Here is a 6,449-nt window from a genome sequence, read left to right as displayed (position 1 = left end):
CAATATTATTACTACCATTATGTGATATACACAATACAATCATTCAATATACAGTATATATATATATATATATACTGTACTGTACTTTATTATGTGTTATGAGGTTTATTAAAGTCAAAAGAATATAGCAGTTATCGTATAATTTAGTTGTAGTTACAGTAATAGTGGTGATGCCTAATATTGCCCTGTGCTGGGCACCACCCCATTCAATGATAATTATGACAAATTCATTGATTTAGAATCTTAATATATTTATTATATATATATATAAAATAATATTAGATATAATTTTTTGTGCTATAATTTAATGTAGTATTGTTTGGATGGGAGAGAATATAATATTTAATAATATAGTTTAGCCTTTTGTATCATTTAATGTCATTTTGTTTGGCAATATGTACAGTATATTACAAACAGTGTTTTTTCACAGACATAATTCAATTGAATTGTCAATCGATTGCATTATACAACACAACTGGAGTTAAAACAAAATTACTATTATATTATAAATTTTATATTATATTATTTTGTTGTAAATAATTTGTGATTTAATAGAGAGTGTATGGGATATACAATAATATACGAGTGTTGGCTTTTAAATACTAATATTGTCTGACAATTGTCACAACAAACTAATTAATGATAACTAATTTATTAAATGGTTGATTACCCATCAAAATAGTGGTAAAACACACATTTATCTATCAGTGCTTTATAGTGCCTATTGAATCAAACACTAAAACTTATTGGTTGTCTTCTCTCATTTATGTCAAACATATTATTATTATTATATCAATAGATAATTAAACGGCTTTTATTATAGCAATTAGAAACAAGGGCTGAATATTATGAATAATAACAGAATAATAACTATAATAATAATAATGGCATAAAAATTGGTGTGCAATACAAGTGATGTCTCGATTGTTGTCATTCAGGTGTGATTCCCTGATCAGTATTGATGATAACACAAACAGCAAATTTTGACAAAACTGTTTGCTATCATTATATGAAAATGTTTGGCCAATAGATTTTGGCTTTTATTGTCCAATAAATCGTTATCTTTATTTTCTAATAAAACATAAACTAAAGTGAAACAAATAAATAATTGTGTGTAGGAAGTGACCGCACCGGGCGGTCGTCTCTCTCTATATCCACTCAATACCTAAATGCTCTATAGATCTGTAGCCACAAAATAAAGAGTCAATAAGTTTATTCATATTATATGTGAATATATTTCATATGAAAAGTGTATTTCACTTCACATAAACACATTACCAGTCATTATGATTGAGAAGGCATCGCATCCTCACAACTGTAACAATGATTGAGTGGGGCTGAGCCTCATCAGTGACTTACCAATTGCCTACCAGTGCTGTACCAATCGATTCACACACATAAACACACACTGGTGCTGGCATATACAGTAAAGTAAAAAGCATAACAAATATATTTAAATGATTAGTAATAGTAATAATAAAAAATTTTGGTTTGGATTTGGGATTCGCATCAATTTTCTTACTAATTAACTGTCATTTCAAAGGTATCACAAACAACAACTTAATAATTATCGCACACACTATAGCCATACCTTTCCCAATAAGCGCATATTGTTTCTATAGCTAATACTGTTAACTATCGCCCATTGCAATAGACTTTTCCCAAACACACAATTATCTTACTGTAACACAAAAGATGACTTCTTATAAGTTTTTATAAACTTTTGTTTTAATAAGTTTAGAAAAATAGGATATTATAAAAATAATGTATATATTTGTAGAACTATTTAAGTGATGCCAAACATAAATGCCAAACAGTGTTGAAAAGCTGACTGATATAAAAATATTTTTATAATCAAAGATTATTTTTTAAAGCAATATAATAAGATAGTACAGTACTAATCACATACAGTATACTAATAATATTGTTTTGAAATTTAATAGAGAATTAAAAAAGAAATTGAGATTCTTGTTAAAAGATCAATAACTTTAATACAGTAATCATAACAATAATATAAATATTAATAGGTATAAAAAAATTCTCACAAAATTACTGGAATTTCTCAATTTAATTACATTAAGTGTATTAAAAAGTTAAAAATAAAGTTGTTAAACATTTTTGTGTTTAAGTGAACATAATTTAATTTTAATTAAATATTTTATACTTATCTTTTTTATAATTATATGTAAATTTAATAAACATTTGCATATTTTTTACTGAAACCAAACACAGATTACAATTTCTTGAGAAATATTTATTTAAATTTTTAAAGATTACTGCACTTAAAAATTATGGTTTTCTCCACACAACTACAAATTGCTTATGAATTTTATTAATAAATTGATTATATATTTATAGTCTCCAAATTGTAATTTCTTAATGAATACAATTATAAAATTAAAATATTTTTCAATTAATCACGCCGTGAGTCTTTAATGTAAATTATTTTATTAAACATCTTTAATATTTGCATTTATATTTGGTATAGTTATTTGATTATAAAAATAAGTAAATTATCTGTAAATAAATTAATTATAAGTTTTAAATAATTATATATATCATACAAAAGTTTTGTTAATTTACATTGACATATTTTATTAATTTTATTATTGTGTAATATACTGTATAATATAATGTTTAATTATAATCCAGAAAATTAATAATAATTTTTGTTTTTAGAAATATGACTAAGATTTTTAAATTATAATTTTTAATACTAAACTAATTGTTATGAATAATATTATTACATGCAAAGTTTAAATCCATATAAATATTTTGATAAAGTAATTTTAATTTATACAGTATTTACAAAATGTTTGTTTTCAAAAATTAATTAATTATTTTATTATATATAATATAGTATACTATAATACTTAAACAATAAACTTATTTATCTTTTTTAGACAAAGATGTTATGTGTATATATATATACTAATCAAATATCAGTTATATTTCTGAATTTAAATTGTGATCACTTGGTTCACATCAAAGCACATGTATATCTATAACAGCAAACACTTAGAAAGTCTAAAGTTTTTAAAAAGTTATAATGCTTTATATTGTAGCTATTGATATGAACTCTAAAAACTCTTAATTTTTTATATTAGTTATATATCTAATTATACCTTATAGTTATTATAAACATTTGTAAATATTAATAAATAACATTTTTGTAATTCTAATAATATATAAATCTATATATATATATAAATTATATATGTAGTTTACTGTATTATATTTTACATATGTAAGTTATATATAACTTATATATTATGTTTAATATTACAGTATTATCATATATAATAGTTAAAGAGTTAGCATTTTTTAATTAATTAATTTTTTAGTAATAAAAGCACTTGCTTATAAATTACATTATTAAGTAAAATTTTATATTGAATATTTTATATTAAAATATATTAAATAAATACTGTAACATCAAAAAATAGCGACCATTCAAAAAATGATTTATATGTGTTTTTAAATGTTGTAATCAATTAAAAAATATTAGACAATGAGCTATTAAATAATTATACATTGAGGGCTTATATAATGTATAGTTAACACTACACAAGAAAATGATTAAAAATTATTTTTGAGATTTATATGTGGTATCATATGATATGTTTAAAGGGCTTAAAGTACACATAATATAAAAGAGGTCCGGTAGGTATCAATGATGGGTAGTGGTATCACTTCCTTAATTATTTGGCGTTACCATCTAAATGAGCTATTCATGAGTTTGTGTCTATAAGTATTAAATTAATTTATTTATAAATATTGAGGCAATGCTGTTGTTATCGGATCTAATTATCTAAGACAAGGGCCACAAAACCCCCCCCCCCCCCCCCCCCCCCCCCCCCCCCCCCCCCCCCCCCCCCCCCCCCCCCCCCCCCCCCCCCCCCCCCCCCCCCCCCCCCCCCCCCCCCCCCCCCCCTTTATAATCACTTATCACTGCTTTTTATTTTAAGAGCACAAGTGTTTTGTTGTGTAAAACAATTATTCGCTTGTTTTGCAACCGAATACGCGATTTTTTAAACATATAGTTAATAATAATAGAGTCTAACAGTTATTAAATATTAAATTAATTATTTTTTCAAGACATCAAATTTATACAGAAAAACATTTACCATAAAATAGATAAGCTATTGAGAGGTTGAGGTGCGGTCATATACACCACACATACACACACACGCATACTATAGCGACTGAGTGTGTTGTGTGTAAATGAGTGAGTAAGTGAGAGAGAGAGAGAGAGAGAGAGAGAGAGAGAGAGAGAGAGAGAGAGAGAGAGAGAGAGAGAGAGAGAGAGCTTGTGGTAATAGTGTTCAGTTTGTGCAGCCAAATCATCATTAATTGTAATAACGAGGATATATCAGYTCAAGGGATGTAATAGATTTTTGTGGTGAAAATATATTTAACACGAATTCACTTATTATTGTTACCATATATAATATATATCAAATAAAATATATAATACCTGTATATAAGCACCTCTTGTTGTTGTTTGTTATTATATATCGGCGAAAGTATGAGGTAATGGTTATTAAGTGAACCGCAAAAACATATTATCATTATATTAATATTAATATCATATTATTATTATTATTATTATTATTATTATTGAGATATAGTTTGCGGTATAAAAGACCATTCGCTCAGTGACTCTTAAAATATATTCATTTAAGTTGCTATCGGAGCACAAAAATTTCAATATTTTATAAGATTTTGTGGACAATGACCCGATAGTTAGTCATAGGTATCCATTTATGGGCACACATTTGCTTCAATTATATAAATTTATATCTATACTGAATTATATATATTATACAATAAATACATTTTCTTATTGTAACTTATGATAAGTGATCTGCAAATGAGGCGGAGGTGTTGGTGATTATGTAGTGTTTTTTTGTGTGTGTCGGGGGTGTGATTAAGGTTTATAAAAGCTTGCCTTCAATTGCTTTATGCGCTTTTAACAATCGATACCATTGTTTGGCCGCAAATACATATATATTTTGATAAAAATGATGAGCAAATGCTTTGTAATTTATTGTGCAAACTCTGATCCGACGATAACACTTGATATTGGATGTGTTGGACAGTGAGGATCACTCATTTGCCAATTCAAAAACATTAAAATATCATTACCATTGAACTACATATAAAGGTGTCTGGGCGCTAGAGCTAATGGTTCAAACTATACTATATAAGTAATGCCAATCTCTCAAAATTACTATTAAGTAATAATAGATACATGAAAATGAATAAAAACGTTTGTGCCGTTTGTTGTAATTATTAAACAGACATATATTTGTGGTCTAATCGTGACCTTACAATCTCTCACTTTGATTAGCTTTATATGTGAAATAAAAAGGCAACCAATGTTTAAGACACGATTTGTGGCTACAATTCAATCGTCAAAATTTCTACTATTAAGTTGTCTTTATATCTATCTTTTACATTATTTCCATTACTTCCATGTCTTATTTTTTATGCCAATAAATTTCCCATTTTTCAAATAACTGATATTTTATCTATATATTATTCATGTTTATAAGTTACACATATGTACAGTATATAGTTATAACTAAATTTATGTTTACTCATTAACTCTAACTATTATAATTTATAAATATGTTTGAAGTATGAATACCACCAAACAATTTACTACATATATGATCTGTATATAATGTATTGATATGTGTTGTAATACTAAATTTATGTTAAAACATAATATGTTTTTATTTGTATGTTTACTATGTTTACAATGTATTGGTTGGTCATTACATGGTTGACTCTCAGATTGTTAGGGTATCAATCATTGACTGACCAGAGCATCACCTGCTCGTGGCCTCAATTCACGCTTGAGGTGCGAAACAGCCGCCGGCTATTTCTATAGCCTTAGTTACCAGTGCTCCACTCATACCGTATATCTATATAATAAAAAACAATCCCATTTGAGGAGACAAAGACCACAAATTAACAATATGTTTGGCAACACTTGAAACACCCATTCAAGTGATAGATTGGCGCTCAATAAGATGGTCACACAGTTTTTAGGCACCAATTTATAGATTTAAATTAAATACAAATTAGAGACAAACACAACAAACTTGTTTCACACAACCAAATACTTACTACTGTTTCTCATCAAATAAAACTTTTTCTACTAATCTCTCAGTCGTTTACAATAATTCTATATATATATTGATAGTACAGTACATACTGTACTAAATTACAGTATTTGTTTGAGTCGACCACTACTTGTGTTTAACATTTTGTGTTATTTTTGTTGCAATTTGTATTTGGTTTTAACAAAAAAAAATTAGTGATAAATAGTTTTATGCAAAATTATCAGTTTTTTTGAGGGTTAGTCACTCGTTATATAGTTAATACACGTCCAAATTGAATTGATAACATTTTAGTAACTTTTATTTTGATTTAATTAA

The sequence above is a fragment of the Oppia nitens genome, unplaced genomic scaffold, assembly GCF_028296485.1.
Source record: "Oppia nitens isolate AA-2021 unplaced genomic scaffold, nextdenovo-longstitch-racon4-pilon3 scaffold9_pilon_pilon_pilon, whole genome shotgun sequence".
NCBI classification, from domain to species: Eukaryota; Metazoa; Arthropoda; class Arachnida; order Sarcoptiformes; family Oppiidae; genus Oppia; species Oppia nitens.
This window is presented reverse-complemented; position numbering follows the sequence as displayed.